Consider the following 19,835-nt stretch of genomic DNA (forward strand, 5'->3'; position numbering starts at 1 on the left):
CAAGCATTTTACGGAAAGCACCATGAATAAAATGTGAACCACCATCAGTCATTAAATATCTAGGGACTCCAAATCTTGGAAAAAATAACTTCCTTAAGCATTTTAATAGAAGTGTTATGATCAACACTACTAGTTGGAATAGCTTCTACCCACTTAGTAACGTAATCAACAGCAACTAAAATATGTGTATATCCATTAGAGGAAGGAAAGGCTCCCATATAGTCAAAACCCCAAACATCAAATGGTTCAATAACAAGTGAATAATTCATAGGCATTTCTTGATGTCTACTAATATTACCAATTATTTGTCATTCATCACAAGATAAGACAAACTTACGGGCATCCTTGAAGAGAGTAGGCTAATAAAATCCAGATTGCAGTACCTTATGTGCAGTTCTATCTCCAGCATGGTGTCCTCCATAAGCTTCGGAGTGACACTTGCGTAGGATCTGTTCCCCTTCATGCTCAGGTACACAACGTCTAATAACACCATCCACTCCTTCTTTATAAAGATGTGGGTCATCCCAAAAGTAATGCCTCAAATCATAGAAGAACTTTTTCTTTTGCTGGTATGTGAAATTAGGTGGTATAAACTTAGCAACAATGTAATTAGCATAATCAGCATACCATGGAGCAGTATGAGAAGCATTTATGACATTTAATTGCTTATCAGGAAAGCTATCATCAATAGGTAGTGGGTCATCAGCACATTTTCTAACCTAGACAAGTTGTCTGCAACGGGGTTCTCAGCTCCTTTTCTATCAACAATATGCAAATCAAATTCTTGTAGCAAGAGAACCCATCTAATAAGTCTAGGTTTAGCATCTTTCTTTTCCATAAGATATTTAATAGCAGCATGATCAGTGTGAATAGTTACTTTAGAATCAACAATATAAGGTCTAAACTTATCACAAGCAAATACAACTGCTAAGAATTCTTTTTCAGTAGTAGCATAATTTCATTGAGCATTGTCTAGAGTTTTACTAGCATATTGAATAACATTTAGTTTCTTATCAACTATTTGTCCTTGAACAGCACCTACAACATAATCGCTAGCATCACACATAATTTCAAAGGGTAAATTCCAATCAGGTGGCTGGACAATAGGTGCAGAGATCAATGCTTTCTTAAGTATTTCAAATGCTTCTACACAATCATCATCAAAAACAAATGGTATATCTTTTTGTAATAAATTAGTCAGAGGTCGAGAAATTTTTGAGAAGTCCTTAATGAACCTCCTATAAAAACTGGCATGACCAAGGAAACTTCTTATACCTTTGATGTCCTTGGGACATGGCATCTTTTCAATAGCATCAACCTTGGCTTTATCAACTTCAATACCTCTTTCAGAAACTTTATGCCCCAAGACAATACCTTCATTAACCATAAAGTGGCACTTTTCCCAATTCAAGACAAGATTAGTTTCTTCACATCTCTGCAAAACTCGATCAAGGTTGCTCAAGCAATCATCAAAAGAAGATCCATAGGCAGAAAAGTCGTCCATGAAAACCTCACAAATCTTTTCACAAAAGTTAGAAAATATAGCCATCATGCATCTTTGAAAGGTAGCAGGTGCATTACATAAACCAAAAGGCATACGTCTATAAGCAAAAGTACCAAAAGGGCATGTAAAAGTAGTCCTTGATTGATCTTTGGCTCACACAGCTATTTGAGAGAAACCAGATAACCATCTAGAAAGCAAAAATGTGTATGTTTGGACAATCTTTCTAGCATTTGATCGATAAAAGGTAAGGGGTAATGATCCTTTTTAGTAGCCTTATTTAATTTGCGGAAATCAATTACCATCCTATAACCTGTAATAATTCTTTGAGGAATCAATTCATCTTTATCATTAGGAACAACAGTAATACCTCCTTTCTTAGGGACACAATGGACAGGGCTTACCCACTGACTATCAGCAACGGGATAAATTATACCTGCCTCAAGGAGCTTTAGTATCTCCTTTCTTACCACTTCTTTCATTTTAGCATTCAGTCGGCGTTGATGATCACGAACTGGTTTAGCATCTTCTTCCAAATTAATTTTATGTTGACATAGAGTGGGATTGATGCCCTTAAGATCATCAAGAGTATACCCAATAGCTGCGCGGTGCTTCTTCGGAGTTTTCAATAATCTCTCTTCCTCATGCTCTGAAAGGTTAGCACTAATAATAACAGGATATATCTTTTTCTCATCAAGATAAGCATATTTAAGAGTATCAGGTAACGGTTTAAGCTCAAACACGGGATCGCCCTTGGGTGGAGGAGGATCCCCTAGGATTTCAACAGGTAAATTGTTTTTCAGAATAGGTTCATGTTTAAAGAATACTTCATCTAATTCCCTTCTTTCATTCATAAACATGTCATTTTCATGGTCTAGCAAATATTGTTCTAAAGGATCACTAGGAGGTACGGCAATAGAAGCAAGACCAATAATTTCATCTTTACTAGGTAATTCTTCTTCACGGTGTTGTCTACTAAATTTAGAAAAATTAAATTCATGAGTCATATCATGTAAACCGATAGTAACAACATCTCTTTTGCAATCTATGGTAGCATTAACAGTGTTCAAGAAGGGTCTACCAAATATAATGGGACAAAAGCTATCTTGTGGGGAACCAAGAACAAGAAAATCAGCAGGATATTTAGTTTTCCCACACAAGACTTCAACATCTCTAACAATTCCCATCGGTGAAATAGTATCTCTATTGGCAAGTTTAATTGTAACATCAATTTCGTCTAACTCAACAGGTGCAATATCATGCATAATTTCTCTATAAAGGCTAATAGGTATTGCACTAGCACTAGCACCCATATCACATAAGCCATGATAACAATGATCTCCTATTTTAACAGAAATAACAGGCATGCCTACCACAGGTCTAGGTTTATCTTTATCACAGGGTTTAGCAATTCTAGCAGTTTCATTACAGAAATAAATAACATGCCCATCTATATCATGAGACAAGAGATCTTTAACAATAGCAATATTAGGTTCAACTTTAACTTGCTCAGGAGGTGTATATGTTTTAATATGGCTTTTACGAACTACAGTTGAAGCTTTAGCATGATCCTTTATCCTAACAGGGAAAGGTGGTTTCTCAACATAAGAAGTAGGAACAATAGGATCATTATAAGTGATAGTCTTTTCTTCAACTTTAATAGGTGCAACTACTTTTACTTCTATGGGGAGGATGATATTTAAACCACTTCTCCTTGGGGAGATCAACATAGGTAGCAAAAGATTCATAGAAAGAAGCTACTATCTCAGAGTCAAGTCTATATTTAGTGCTAAATTTACAAAAAATATCGGTATCCATAAAAGATTTAACACAATCAAAACTAGGTGTCATACCTGACTCCTTACCATTGTCGAGGTCCCAATCTTCAGAGTTGCGTTTAATTCTTTCCAATAAATCCCATTTGAATTCAATAGTCTTCATCATAAAAGAGCTAGCACAAGAAGTATCAAGCATGGTACGATTGTTACCAGAAAGCCGAGCATAAAAAATTTGAATAATCATTTCTCTTGAGAGCTCATGTTTGGGGCATGAATATAACATTGATTTAAGCCTCCCCCAAGCTTGAGCGATGCTTTCTCCTTCGCGAGGCCAAAAATTATATGTATAATTGCGATCATGATAAACAAGATGCATAGGATTAAACTTCTGATGAAATTCCAATTTCAATCGTTGTAATTCCAAGACCTCATATCATCACATAGCCTATACCATGTCGATGCATCTCCCCTCAAAGATAAAAGGAAGACCTTCTTCTTAACAACATCTACGGGTACACCTGCAAGCTTAAATAATCCACAAACTTCATCCACATATATCAAATGTTCATCAGGGTGTTTTGTTCCATCTCCTAAAAAAGGATTAGCTAGCAGTTTTCCTATCATACCCGCAGGAACTTCAAAGCAAGCATTTTCATTTTCATTTTCATTTTCAGTAGGTTCAGTAGGTTGAGGAGCAACTCTTTGCTCTACTGGTCGAGGTGAAGATACCCCGAACAAGCCCCTCAGAGGATTACTTTCCATAGTAACAAGTGACAGTAAATTTCAGCACACTATATAAATTTTTCCTTACCAAATTCCACCTACCAAGGGCGCTTCACTCCCCGGCAACGGCGCCAGAAAAGAGTCTTGATGACCCACAAATATAGGGGATCTATCGTAGTCCTTTCGATAAGTAAGAGTGTCGAACCCAACGAGGAGCAGAAGGAAATGATAAGCGGTTTCCAGCAAGGTATTCTCTGCAAGTACTGAAATAAGTGGTAACAGATAGTTTTGTGATAGGATAATTTGTAATGAGCAACAAGTAACAAAAGTAAATAAAGTGCAGCAAGGTGTCCCAATCCTTTTGTAGCAAAGGACAAGCCTGGACAAGCTCTTATATGATGTAAAGCGCCCCCGAGGACACATGAGAATATCGTCAAGCTATGTTTCATCACGTTCATATGGTTCGCGTTCGGTACTTTGATAATTTGGTATGTGGGTGGACCGGTGCTTGGGTGATGCCCTTACTTGGACAAGCATCCCACTTATGATTAACCTCTATTGCAAGCATCCGCAACTACAACAAAAGTATTAAGGTAAACCTAACCATAGCATGAAACATATGGATCCAAGTCAGCCCCTTACGAAGCAACGCATAAACTAGGGTTTAAGCTTCTGTCACTCTAGCAACCCATCATCTACTTATTACTTCCCAATGCCTTCCTCTAGGCCCAAATAATGGTGAAGTGTCATATAGTCGACGTTCACATAACACCACTAGAGGAAAGACAACATACATCTCATCAAAATATCGAACGAATACCAAATTCACATGACTACTAATAGCAAGACTTCTCCCATGTCCTCGGGAACAAAAGTAACTACTCACAAAGCATAAACATGTTCATAATCAGAGGGGTATTAATATGCATATAGGATATGAACATATGATCTTCCACCAATTAAACCAACTAGCATCAACTACAAGGAGTAATTAACACTACTAGCAACCTACTAGCACCAATCCTGTACTTAGAGACAAGAATTGGATACAAGAAATGAACTAGGGTTTTGAGGTGAGATGGTGCTGATGAAGATGTTGATGGAGATTGTCCTCTCCCTATGAGAGGAGCGTTGATGATGATGATGGCGATGATTTCCCCCTCCGAGAGGGAAGTTTCCCTGGCAGAACAGCTCCACCAGAGCCCTAGATTGGTTCCGCCAAGGTTCCGCCTTGTGGCGGCGGAGTTTCGTCCGAGAAGATGGCTTATGATTTTTTTTCATCGAGAGACTCCATATAGCAGAAGATGGCCACCGGAGGGCCACCAGGGGGGCCACGAGGTAGGGGGCGCGCCCAGGGGGGTAGGGCGCGCCCCCACCCTCGTGGGTAGGCTGTGGCCTCCCGGGTGAGTTTATTTCGCTGAGTATTTTTTATATATTTGAAAAACATCTTCCGTGAAGTTTCAGGACTTTTGGAGCTGTGCAGTGTAGGTCTCTAATAGTTTCTCCTTTTCCAGCCCAGAATCCCAGCTGTCGGCATTCTCCCTCTTTATGTAAACATTGTAAAATAAGAGAGAATTGGCATAAGTATTGTGACATAATGTGTAATAACAACCCATAATGCACTAAATATTGATATAAAAGCATGATGCAAAATGGACGTATCATCCCGCTCCTGCTGCGCCGTCGTCCACCCCAGCTCAGCTGCTCCAACGAGAGAAGGGTCCAGCACAGCAGGGATCCGACCTCCAGACTGTCTTTCACCGCCTCAGATCTTCTTCCCCGCCACTGGCAGCCATGAAAACTGCATTACCATCATCAACCGAGCAGATGACCTCGAGGACTACACGGGTCCGCAAGAGAGGTCGCACTCTTTCGTGTCTGCTTATGTTATGCACCGCTTAATATTACATGCTACTTTATCATCCTATTCACCGATTAGACTCTGAGTCAACTCCAAACTAATGGTCAAACTTGAGTTTTTAAATGGTTGTGGGGTACATATCGGGGCCGCTATCAATAGTATCTATCTACTATCTAGTTAATCTCCGGTGTCTACTATGAGTTTCATGTTGGGTGGGAAACAAATGGTAAAGAAGCCATTATCTGTATTTTTTAACTAAAACCATTATCTGCCTCCTATTATTGGTTTTGGGTCTATCCACAGGTTGCTACCATCACTCTGGATTTCTGCATGCACTCCTTACATAATCTCACTATGTTTTATTCCTATGCATGACAGTTATTGTAAACAATGGAACTGAACATGTAGAGCAAAAGAGACGAGCCTTGCGTGGCAATAAAATTTCATGCAGACGTCGCTCCATGGTAGGCGCAAAGGCAGCCCCCCCTCCATGCATTTCAGATTGTAATCGGGAGGAAGATATATGTTCTGAGGGGGGTTCAGAAGGAGAAGACAACTCCTATTTACCCCCTGAGGTGTTTGCTCTAACTTGGCATGCTGATGTTGGTTATATCATGCATATGGTGTCTTGCATTGCTTACTTTATACATCAAATATGTCATCTGCTTAGTTTAGACATCCTTTGTGCGAATGCCATCTGTTTAGTTTATTCATCATTTATGTGAATTATGCAACACCATATTGTTTAGCCAGGCATCATATATGTGAATTTTGCAATGCCATCCTGCTTAGCCAGTCATCTTATATGTAAATTATATCAGGCCATCCTTTTTTTCGTTACATATTACATTTGTTAACAATGTTAGTACATTCAACTGCTCTCCGTGTGCATCATCCATTTGACACGGTGATGGCAAATTCTGGAGTGAAAACAAGGTCTTCAGAGCAGACTATGCTATCTGACGAAGCGCATATCTCACTGGTTACGGATAGCTCCTCAGAGGAGGATTCAGAGACAGATGACCAGTCCTATTCCTCCCCCCCCCCGAGGTGTATGCTCTAACTTGGCAGGGTTATGTTGCTCATATGATGCGTATGGTGTCTCGCATTGCTATGTCATTTGATTAGTTTAGACATGCTTTGTGTGAATGCCACCTGTTCAGTGTCTAATTACCATATATGTGAATTATGCATTGCCATCTTGTTGCAAGACATTATATATGTGAATTATACAATGCTATCTTGTTGCAAAGGCATTATATATGTGAATTATGCAATGCCATGTTGTTTAGCCAATCATCATGTATGTGAATTATATCATGCGATCATTTTTTTGTATTACGTGTTCCATTTGTCGACAACGTTTGTATATTCAACTACTCTTCCTGTGCATCAGCCATTTGAAGCGGTGATGCAAGTATCTGGAGTGAAAACAAGGTATTCAGAGCAGACAATGCTACCTGCTAAAGCAGACATCTTGCTGGTTACAGAGAGCTCCTCAGAGGAGGATTCAGAGACTGATGACCAGTCCTATTTCCCCCCTGAGGTCTATGCTCAAACTTGGCAGGGTTATATTACCCATGTCATGCATGTTGTCTTGCATTGCTTAGTTTTTACATCATATATGGATTGCCATCTGCTTACTTGCTTACTATATAAATCATATATTTGAATTATATCATGCCATCATGTTTACATAGTACATACACATCATCTATCTGAATTATGGCATGGCAACCCATTTAATAAAGACATCATATAGTTATATCATCTCATCCTATTTAGTGTTTACAATCATCATATTTTGAATTATGGCATTCTATCCGTGAATGTATGTGAATTATGGCATGCCAACCTATTTAATAAACACATTATATAGTTATGTCATGTCATCCTGTTTACATAGTCTCATATTTTGAACTATGTCTTTCCATCTTTTTTAGTTAGCCATCATAATGTGAAATTGTGTCATGCTATCCTGTTTAGTTAGCCATCATATATGTGAAATTGTGTCATGCTATCCTGTTTGGTTAGACAACATAAATATGAATTATTTCATGCCCTCTTTTATTCCCCACTATCCATTGCACCTGTCTATCATACAATGTCTATACTTTCAATTACTTTTGTTGTTTATCAGCCATTTGAATTGAAGAGCGTGATGGCAGTATCTAAGGGAGTAACAACACGGTCTTCAGAAAAGATAGTGCTACCAGTTGATGCAGATAGAACCACGGTTGTACTTGCCCAAGGACTAGATCCACCACACATAACCCAGACTCTCGCAGATTGTACCCCTACCCAGTTGGACAGAGAACCAGCTACACCCCTTCTAACCCCAACCCCGGCAGATAGTAACCCAGTTCCAGTTGACACAGCACCGTCTCCACCACAGAGCACCCAAACACGAGCAGTTAGTAAGGGAACTGCAGCGCCCAAAGCACGAGGACCACCACTCCGAATCCCAAGTCAACGCTTAAAGGAGAATAAGATTTGTTCTCAGGTCAGGTTCTGTAGCTATGGTTCATACTCCTTTGCTCTTACATTACTATATTTACTCATACCAACTATTTTCAAATTTGAAGGATGGAATTGAAACTCCAATGGCGCAATAGGTATGTTTTAAACCTGTTTCCTTAACTGGTTTGCTGTTGTAACCTGCTCTATGTTGATTTCAGTTTCAATTGAATAAATAGTTATGTTCTCATGTCATGCACATTACAAGTGTTGTTATTGCTCTATAGTTACCCACACTTATATTTTGTCTATTCTGCTTTGTCTTCAACAAATATTATTTGAACTGTGTCTCTATCTTGATTTGGCAACAAAAACTAGAATGATATAGACCATAAGTGACCATGGTACATAGATATATGTTTGTTTCATGATGTTATCCTATCCACTTTACTACTGAACTCATTTACCAAAATGAGTTTCATATACAACATGGTAAACATGTGATGTGTCTGCTTGTTTCTCTTTTAGAATGCGGACAAAATATTGGAGAACAGTACCGCGTTATCCAATGGTAAAGGAAGTAATGCAGATAAGGTTTAAGATAGTGAGACAACCTTGTTGGTCTCCAAGAAGGCTGATAAAAACTATCTTGACGACAGTGAGGGAACCCGAAAGTCCTGTCTTGATGTAGTGTTTGAGTTACTGGCCACTACTGCTGGCACAAGCTCTTCGTACTCGTTGCCTGAATCAGTTTGTCTTCTTGAGTCTCAACTTCAAGTTGAAAGACATCGATCAGATGTGCTGTGACAGGAAGCTGAAGGACTGAGGAAGTCCCTGCAGAATTCAGATGCATATTTTCTGGTGCAACAGCAAGCGCTGGAGGATTTAAGCGCCAAACAAGAGAAAGTTAATAAGCTTGCTAAGCATCTTGCCAGCATTATGGGTACCCAGGATATTGTTTCTTGAGATATTCTGAAGTGGTTTCAGTTCTGGATTTGTTTTGCTGCGGCATTTATTTGCGCTGGTCGCCAACTTTGACAACCAGTGTATATGATATGCTACTTTGTTCCCTATATTTGCACTGGTGGCGAACTTTGATGCCAAGTGGATGTAATATGTGTAATAGCCGTGATAGCCTAGCGTTAGTTGCTTGCTTATTTATTTCCTTGTTGTCTTGTTTATTTGTTTACTTGTAGTCATTGCAGTTCTTTTTCCGGGGTTAGCTAGTGGCTGCAATAACCTATTTTTTAAAACTAGGCCACAATAACCATGGGCTAATATTTACTGTAGTGACACTAGGCCTCCTACTGGCCATAGAAACAGTGGGCCTTCTACGGGCCGTAGAAACAATGGGCCTTCTACGGGCCGTAGAAACAATGGGCCTTTTGCGGGCCGTATCATCAATGGGCCTTATACAGGCCAAATGATCGATTGGCCAAACATGGGCCAAACAGGCCGCGTTATGGCCGTAAACAGGATAGAGTTGGAATCGTCCGTTCATGGGCCGACCATAACGGGCCATTGTTAATAGGCCGTATTTGATGACGCTATGAAAATGGCCCAATGTATTAACGGACCATAAACGGGCCGACTGTAACCACGGGCTGAATTTGGCCCACAAGCAGAAAATGACAGTAACGGGCCGTAAGTAAACGAATGCTGGAAATGAGCCCAAGAATAAATGGGCTCTGAGAAGGCCGAAAGATAACATGGGCTGGAAACGGCCCAACGGAATAACATTGTTCATTACGGGCCAGTTTCACCACGGGCCGTTAATGGGTGTAAAGTGATACACTATTCATTACGGGCCAGTTTCACCACGGGCCGTTAACAGGCCAAGAGTTACATAGGGCCTCATATGGGCTGAAAGATATCATGGGCCATACATGGGCCAGAAGTGAAAATGGGCTGGAATCATATTGGGTGGCCCAGATGACGCTACTGGGCCTAATTCGGATAGGGCGTAACGGGCCTTGGGTTAGCGGGCTGTAAATGGGCTATATGCGAACAGACCATTAACAGGCTTTACATGGGCCGGCCCGCCACCTTTTGACCAAGTCAAATGGGCCGGCCTTTTCACAGGAATGGACCTCTGTTGGGTCGTGCCATGTGTCGACGTATCATAGGCGCCTTCTGTCCAATGAGTGGATGACATCTGTCCCAACGATGAGCCGACACGTGTTTCCTCCAGCCAATGATGATTTTACACGTGGAAAATCCCCATTGGTCGGGGCTGTTAATGGGTTATCGGATCCAAAACCCGACCCGGTAGCTTAACGATGTTCCGTTACGATGGATGCCACGTGTCAGTCACCCTTGACGAAAGCACTTCTGTGACGCAGGATTTATCGTCATGGAAGTGGACACTTCCGTGATGATAATTTTGGTAATGTCATGGAACACTTCTACGACAGCACAGGTATGACTATCTTGATTCTGTCATAAAATCTTCATGGATGTACATGCATGACACAAAATGCGACCTACTGTGACAAACACGTATTATCACGGAAGTGTATTTTTTTGTAGTGAGTTGCTATCAATCTTACAAGGTTTTGTTGACAAATTTTTGTCACTCCAAAACTTTTATTTTCAGAAAATTGTAGGCAGACATAATGAACCTATTTGAAAGGAGTTCTTTGAGGAGACGATCCTCGGGGGCATCCTCTAGTGACAGTTCTGCCCGCCGGTCTTACATTGAACCAAGTGAAAGTTCCACACGAGATGCAGCCATCAAAACATGCTTATGGCCTTGTGATGAGTATATGATGCAGGTGGGCATCAAAGAGGAATTTGAGCAATATGTTCATAATGCCGGTATCGGTCCCTGCCTCTCAGATAAGTGTGAACAGTGCCATCTTCTCACTGAATCATTTGTCAAAGGATTTAAATATTTTTCACGTGAGTCTAGGGTGTTGTTTATGCTTTATGACGAACCATTTACTATTCCACTAGAAAATTTTGCTTACCATTGCAAACTTCCATTTTGGGGTTCGCTTGATGAGCCAGTAAAGGTTGAGTATGAGACCTTCTTGACTAGCCTTTGTTACGATGAAAATAGGGGAGTAAGGCAAGGAAGAATAAAGAGCATTCACTTTCCCGCAATTCAGTACCTTGCATTATTTAATGGGAAATGCATAGTAGGCAAGCAAGACTATAGCATACTTTGTTCACCAGACTTGAGCCTCATTCACACCGCTCTCACTGGTGAAAGGAATTACAACCTTGGAGCGATTGTTGCACGTAGACTTCAGCATAACGCCAGAAGTGGCTGGTTCTATGGTGGAATTTATGCCAAACGTTTAGCACGAGGACTTGGTGTTTCACCTTTGCCCTTTGACCCTATCCTACCCACTCGTTATTTAGATTTTGATGCCTTTAAGGAGCATAAGATTCTCAAGGGGGGGGGGGCTGATAACTTCACTTATAATTTGTTGTTTAACCAATCAAATATTGTGGACACATATTTGCCTGCGCCTACTCTTTTTGATTATCACAGCAAGGAAAGATATTTTGTTCTTGAGAGCGAGGCCCGAGCTCACAACGCAGTAGTGTTAGCGGCACGGCCTGCTAAGGCCTCCGCCCCGAGAGCCTCCGTGAGCTACCACGCCGACTACTACCCTCCAGGCTACTAATCGACTACCAAGTTAGGCCAAAAGCCTAAGCTTGGGGGAGTACGTGTTTTCCACCGATTTTACATTCATACATACAATTCTATTTGTCGGTGTTCACACTTTTTCATTGTATCATCCATGCTTGCATTTATTTTCTTGCTTTCTTCTTGTGTGTTTGAAAAACTTTAGAAAAAACAAAAAAAATAGTTATAGTAATTTACTTTCTATGCATGCTTAGTAGTAGTACTAAAAAGAAAACCCAAAAAGATTTCCTTGTTCTTCTTTTGCTTGTTGGGAGCTTTCCCGTGTAAATAGTTTTTCTCGTTTTTGCTTTTTATTTGCTTGTTGAAGAAAACCAAAAACTCCAAAAATATTTCAGTGTGTTTCTCTGAATTTCTTTTCTTTTTATTCGAGTTGTACCGAGGAGAAGACCACGATGAAAATGTTGAGTGGCTCTCATATGAATAACTGTTGAACTAATAAGAACCCTTTTTACCTTGTCTTCTCCTGTTGAATAAAATGTTTGCAGATTCCAGCTTAGTCATGGCACTCTTGCACTATTATTATTTTCCTATCATTTGGTCGTGCAAGTGAAAGGCAATAATGATGACATTTGATGAACAGGCCGGGCAAAGAGAAACTGGTATGAACTCGACTTGTCCTGTCTGTGTAAATATGTTTAACCTAGTGCCAATGCTTCAGCCCATTATGATTAAACATGTTTGCAATGACAATTAGAGATTATAGTTTCTCATGCCATGCATCATTAGCTGGTAGTTAATGATTTATCTTGGATATCAACATAGCATTAAAATGATTATGATGTAGTATGATGATATGGTATCCTCCTCTGAATGTTCAAGTGGCTTGACTTGGTACATGTTCATGCATGTAGTTGAATCAAAACCAACATAGCCTCTATAATATTTATGTTCATGGTGTTCATATCCTACTCATGCTAGTGTCCAATGTTACTTATGCATAATGCCTGGTTATGATCGTTGTTGCTCTCTAGCTGGCCGCTTCCCAATCTTAAATTGCTAGCCTTTGCCTGTACTATGTGGGAATTCTGCTTGTACATCAAAAACCTTGAACCCAAAGTTATTCCAGATTAGTCCACCATACCTACCTATATACGGTATTACCCTGCCGTCCTAAGTAAATTTGCATGTGTCACCTCTAAAAACTTCTAAAAAAATTATTTATTTTGTGTGCCTAGATCGTTCACGGAATGACAGGAGGTGGTCGATATCTTCCGTGCTAAGCATTTATCCTCAGGTCGAGTGTCTATTCACTCACTACCGCACGAGGAAATGGGCAGTGATAGGGATGCCCAGTCCCAAACTATAAAATACAAAAAAAGTTCATCTCTTACATAATCAAACAAAAACTCCCAATGGAGTCAAGACCTTTACTTTCCGCTTGGGGACCGCCACTAGCGTGCTTAGCATGGAAGATGTTGATAACTGGTGGTCGTGAAGTGAATAAGAAGGGTGCATGTCTCAAAATAATCATTTATCTCTATTTTAAAACTTGAGCTCTAACACCTCTGCAAATCACTGCTTCCCTCTGCAAAGGGACTTTCTATTTACTTTTATGTTGTGTCATCACCTTCTATAAACAAGCGTCAGAAACTGAGTAGAGCACAGCGGCCATGATTTATGCATTGTGTATAGCTAATGTTGGATGCATCATGACTGGATCTTTTCTACCATGAATTACAATGTTTAGTCGCTGCTTGAACTTTGGAGGTGCTCTGCATTTATGTTTTGCGGTCTCAGAAAGGGCTAGCGAGATACCATTATTGTCATATTATATCATGTTTTTTCGACAACGTGTTGTTGTTTAAGATATCTTATTATTGCTCACTAGCTGATTATGTCATTGATATGAATAATTATAATCTTTAAGAGTTATTGTTGACATGATTAGTTATAATGTTGGCTGAAAACATGTGTGTTGTTTAAGCTCATTTATGCAAACAAGAGCAAAAGAGTACGTAAAAGTTTTTCTTTCTCACTTTCAGTTTATCAACTGAATTGCTTGAGGACAAGCAAAGGTTTAAGCTTGGGGAGTTGATACGTCTCCAACGTATCTACTTTTTCTCACGCTTTTACTCTTGTTTTGGACTCTAATTTGCATGATTTGAATGAAACTAACCCCGGACTGACGCTGTTCTCAGCAGAACTACCATGGTGTTGTTTTTGTGCAGAAATAAAATTCTCAGAATGGAACGAAACTTTCTGAGGATTTTTTATACCAATAATAAGAATTTCTGGAACCAATACCCACCGGAGAGGGGCCCCTGGGTGGGCACAACCCACCAGGGCGCGCCTCCCTCTCCTGGCGCGCCCATGTGGGTTGTACCCACCTGGTGGCCCCGCTGATGACCCCCCTGATACTATAAATTCACATTATTCTAGAAAAAATCAGGGAGAAAGAATTATCACGATCCACGAGACGGAGCCGCCGCCAAGCCCTGTTCTTTCTCGGGAGGGCAGATCTGGAGTCCGTTTGGGGCTCCGGGGAGGGGGGTCTTTGTTCTTCGTCATCACCAACCCTTCTCCATCGGCAATTCCATTATGCTCTCCACCGAGAGTGAGTAATTCCTTCGTAGGCCCGCTGGTCGGTGAGGAGTTGGATGAGATTCATCATGGAATCGAGTTAGTTTTGTTACGGCTGATCCCTAGTATCCACTATGTTCTTAGATTGATGTTGCTATGACTTTGCCATGCTTAATGCTTGTAACTTTGGGCCCGGGTGCCATGATTTAGATCTGAACCGTTTATGAATTCATCATTATATCCATGTTTTAGATCCGATCTTGCAAGTTATAGTCACCTACTACGGTTATGATCCGGTAACCCCGGAGTGACAACAACCGGGCCCACTCCCAGTGATGACCGTAGTTTGAGGAGTTCATGTATTCACTATGTGTTAATGCTTTGTTCTGGTTCTCTATTAAAAGGAGGCCTTAATATCCCTTAGTTTCCAATATGGACCCCGCTGGCACAGGGGGGTAGGACAAAAGATGCCATGCAAGTTCTTTTAATAAAGCACGTATGACTATTTACGGAATGCATGCCTACATTATATCGATGAACTGGAGCTAGTGCCATATCGCCCTAGGTTATAACTGTCTCGTGACGAATATCATCCAACAAGTCATCGATCCAATGCCTACGAATTTATCTTTATTGTTTCTGCTAAGTTACTACCGCTATCATCACTGTTACACTTGTTACAAATTACTGCTATCATTGTTACTGTTACCGTTGCTGCTGTCACTACTATCAAAACTATCAAACTATTTTGCTACTGATCATATTGATGCAGATAATTAATCTCCATGTGTGATTGAATTAACAACTCAGCTGCTAATATCTTCAAATATTCCTTGGCTCCCCTTGTGTCGAATCTATAAATTTGGGTTGAATACTCTATCCTTAAAAACTATTGCGATCCCCTATACTTGTGGGTTATCACACCGCGCCTCGGTCTTCTCTTCATGCAGGGCGGCCCGGGCATGTGCATCGGCGAGGCAATGCTCGATGGACTCCTGCACTCGCGCGGTAGCCGAGTCGGCGTGTTTCCCCTTCTTGGTCCCTTTGTTGCCTTCGGGGCGCCCGATGCCGGCGCGTCCGGCTTGTAGGTCTCCTTGGCCTTGGCGAGGGTGCGCCGGATATCGGCCAACTTCTTGCACTTCTCGATCCGCTTGAAGACGTGAAGGTACTTGAAGTCTTGGTCGCTGCTGTCCTGGCGATACATGGCAAACATCCGCAGCAGCTGCGCCGAGGAACAAATAGTTGGTGAACGCGCACGGCGAAAATAAGTGGGAGACCGGCGTGCCATACCTGATCCTCAATGCTGGCGCTGCTCTCCGGGCAGGCCGCGATCTCCTCGACGATCCCATGTCATTTGTTGCACGCCGATTGGATGAGCCCCCAGTGGTTCGCCATTGCATTCGACCCACGCTGCATGTAGATGCCTTCGAAGTAGGGGTCGACGAGCATGCGCTCGTCGAACTCGGCCTTGATGCGCTCCCAATACGCCTCGATGCTCTGGTTCGTGCCGGTGATCGGGTCGAAGCAGACGACTTTCCACGCTTCGGCGAGGCACTCCTACTCCTTGGACGCCCACTTGATGCGCGGCTCGCCGGTCCTAGCGGCTCCCTTCTTCTTCTTGGGTTTCCTCGCCGAAACTGGCGCCGGATCCTCCTCCTCCTCCGGCTCCTCCTCGCCGTACTCGAGCTCGCCGTCCATGTCGCCGTTGTGGTCCATCGTGCCGTCTTGGGTAGTGAACCCGGGGGACGCGGCGGCGGCGGCCGAGCCTGTCGTGATGATGTCGTCCATGTCGGCTTCGGCCGCATCAGTGTCGTCGAGATGCGATGTGGAAGCTTGTGAGAAGGGCAGCGCGCCACGGCGGAGAGGAGGCGTCGGGAGGACGCGTAGGCCGGCGGTGAGGTGTACGGAGGGTACTGCACGCCGGCGAAGGCGGGCGAGGTCGTGCGCTGGGCCGAGTGACCATGGGGGAAGGTGATGTTGGGGTTGAACCCGCCGTGCGCGTTCCCGTCGGCGTAGCCCGGCGATGGCGTGCAGCCCCAGGGTTGCGGTGACGACGAGAAGCCGGCCGGAGGACCGACGCTTGGCTGGCTCCAGGGCGCGTACTGGGCGTGGCCGCCAGGTGGATTCATCATCCCCACGTGAGCCGCCTCGGCTTGTTCGACCGAGCGCTCCGCCTGATCCGCCGCCGCCGCAGCCGCGAGCGCCGCGCTGTCCCGGGCCTTCTTGGCGTTGGCCCTGTTCCACCGGTCGGTGGTGACAGCCTCCTGACAGCGAACTTCCGCCTTCCAGTCGGCGTTGAACATGCCCGGGGGCTTGGACAGCGGCGCCCTCGGCTTCCTCTGCTTCGGCTGGACGGCGGCGGCGGTCGCAGCCGTCGTGGCGCGGGGGAGCATGTACTTCTTCGGCGGCATGGCGGCTGGCTAGGAGGGAAGGAGGAGGAGATTGGCGCGAGGAATGGAGAGAATGAGAGAGAAGCCAGGGGAAAGCGGGAAGAAACGGCGGGAAAAGGGTCTCAACTCGCCGACAGAGCGGTCCCATGCCCCTTTTCGCTTGTGCCGGCACTCCGAGTCGCTCCCCCAGCATGCCGGGTTCGGCTCGGGTGCGCCGGCTGATATTTCGTCCCAACCCGATGAAAAACGGACTCATGGGGTGTTATTGGGCCGATTTTCACTCGCCGACACTAAAAAATTGTCTAAAGGATCTATTAGGGGCGCGGCTGGACAAGCTCATACCTCGATGAAGATCAACCTCCCAGCCTCCACCCTTTCGCCGTACTCCGTTGCATGGATTTACCAGTTCCATCTGTACTGCAGAATACGTAGGTGGCGCCATAAAACTTTTAAAAATGTACTGTTCATCGACACTGTGCAAGATGAGCGTGCAGATCTGTGCACTGCAATGTCTGTAGCCTGACTGCCCTGGAGCCGAGCAGGTCGGCACGCGCACGCATAGGGCACCGGAACGTGAGGACACGGCCTAGTGCAGGGCAGAGGCAGGCCCAGCGGCACCTTTTGTTTAATCGAATCTCCGCCGACTAGTTTCTTTCAGAGCTAGTACTAGTACGTGTACCCCAACGCTTCGTGCTTGGGACATGTCTGCCTTTTGACAACTTTAAGGGCCTGTTTGGTTTGTGTCCTGTCCACGGTGCCTGGAAAACGTCAATGCCTGAAACAGGCCTGAGACTGAGAGCACGAGCACCTACTCCAGGCCTGTTCAGGCTGGCCTGAGGGAATGTCGTTTGGTTGATGCCCTGACCTGGAAAAGCATTGGGGAATATTTTATAGGAGCAAGAACACGTACCATTATGGAGCCCACTGGCTCATCAGAATATTTTAACCCTAATTCATATCCAGGCACGCACCAGGCTTGTAAAATCGATGGCCTGGCCTCAAGCTAATGGTGGTGCCTGGATTTACCCAGGCTAATGACGACGACAAACTTTTCCAGGCCAGGCATGCTGTCAAACGCTCAGGTTACTATTCAAACAAGTCTTATCCAAACAAGTCTCAGATAGTTTTCAGGCACGCTCGTGGCCAGGCATGAGTTCGTGAGGAAGGCACGCTCGTGGCCAGGCATGGAGTGAATCGTCATCCGCTATAATGGGGATGCAAAATATTACTTCTAGGCTTGTTTGTACACAAATTCATATGGGTATAGGTGGGATTTTCCCTTCTGGATAAACTACTTCCAATTTGTGATTGGATTCATTCACACTGTAAGAGCAACTTCAATGAGACGACCCATTTTATTCGTGACCGTCCGTTTGAATCGGCGCGGCACAAAAACCGACTCAAATGAACGCGCGTCCGTTTTTCGTCCGCGGGCGATTCATTCCCGACTCATTTTTTAGCCTGATTTGCGTCGGTGCGGACACGCGACGGACGCGCACACGCTCGTCTGCTCCTGTCCTTGGGCCCACTAGTCTGTGGCACATTGGCCTCCCGTCTCATCCTGTGGCCAACAAAGCAACCCTCCCGCCTCCTCCGTCGCCGACGTCGCCGTCCATTTTTTCGGCGACTCTTCCAGCTGCCGCCGCCTCCACATCCGCCCAGCAACGCCGCCCCCTCCCCCCCTGTCGTCCTCCGCCGCCGTTTTTGCCGCCGGGGAGCAAACTGCTTCCCACCGCCGCTTCCCCCACCGCACAGCCGCCCGTCTCCAAGAAGCCGCCTCGCCGCCCCTGCCACATCCGACCGGTACGCTCGTCAGACGCTGGCAGGGCAGCTAGTGTTGGAAATATGCCCTAGAGGCAATAATAAATTAGTTATTATTGTATTTCCTTGTTCATGATAATCATTTATTATCCATGCTAGAATTGTATTGATAGGAAACTCAGATACATGTGTGGATACATAGACAACACCATGTCCCTAGTAAGCCTCTAGTTGACTAGCTCGTTGATCAATAGATGGTTACGGTTTCCTGACCATGGACATTGGATGTCATTGATAACGGGATCACATCATTAGAAGAATGATGTGATGGACAAAGACCCAATCCTAAGCCTAGCACAAGATCATGTAGTTCGTATGCTAAAGCTTTTCTAATGTCAAGTATCATTTCCTTAGACCATGAGATTGTGCAACTCCCGGATACCGTAGGAATACTTGGGTGTGCCAAACGTCACAACGTAACTGGGTGACTATAAAGGTACACTACAGGTATCTCCGAAAGTGTCTGTTGGGTTGGCACGAATCGAGACTGGGATTTGTCACTCCGTGTAAACGGAGAGGTATCTCTGGGCCCACTCGGTAGGACATCATCATAATGTGCACAATGTGATCAAGGAGTTGATCACGGGATGATGTGTTACGAAACGAGTAAAGAGACTTGCCGGTAACGAGATTGAACAAGGTATCAGGATACCGACGATCGAATCTCGGGCAAGTATCGTACCGCTAGACAAAGGGAATTGTATACGGGATTGATTAAGTCCTTGACATCGTGGTTCATCCGATGAGATCATCGTGGAACATGTGGGAGCCAACATGGGTATCCAGATACCGCTGTTGGTTATTGACCGGAGAACATCTCGGTCATGTCTGCATGTCTCCTGAACCCGTAGGGTCTACACACTTAAGGTTCGATGACGCTAGGGTTATAGAGATATTAGTATGCGGTAACCCGAAAGTTGTTTGGAGTCCCGGATGAGATCCCGGATGTCATGAGGAGTTCCGGAATGGTCCGGAGGTAAAGAATTATATATAGGAAGTGCTATTTCGGCCATCGGGACAAGTTTCGGGGTCACCGGTATTGTACCGGGACCACCGAAAGGGTTCCGGGGGTCCACCGGGTGGGGCCACCTACCCCGGGGGGCCACATGGGCTGTAGGGGTGCGCC

General features: G+C 43.9%; 1 pseudogene; it reads right to left on the minus strand.

The window, feature by feature from the left end:
* The window catches only part of LOC147970506 (uncharacterized), an 81,308-nt pseudogene extending 64,399 nt beyond the window's left edge, over positions 1–16,909 (minus strand).
* Positions 16,910–19,835: the final 2,926 nt, after the last annotated feature.

This window comes from Triticum urartu, chromosome 5A (assembly GCF_056163025.1).
Source record: "Triticum urartu cultivar PI428250 chromosome 5A, HENAU_Tu73, whole genome shotgun sequence".
Lineage (NCBI taxonomy): Eukaryota > Viridiplantae > Streptophyta > Magnoliopsida > Poales > Poaceae > Triticum > Triticum urartu.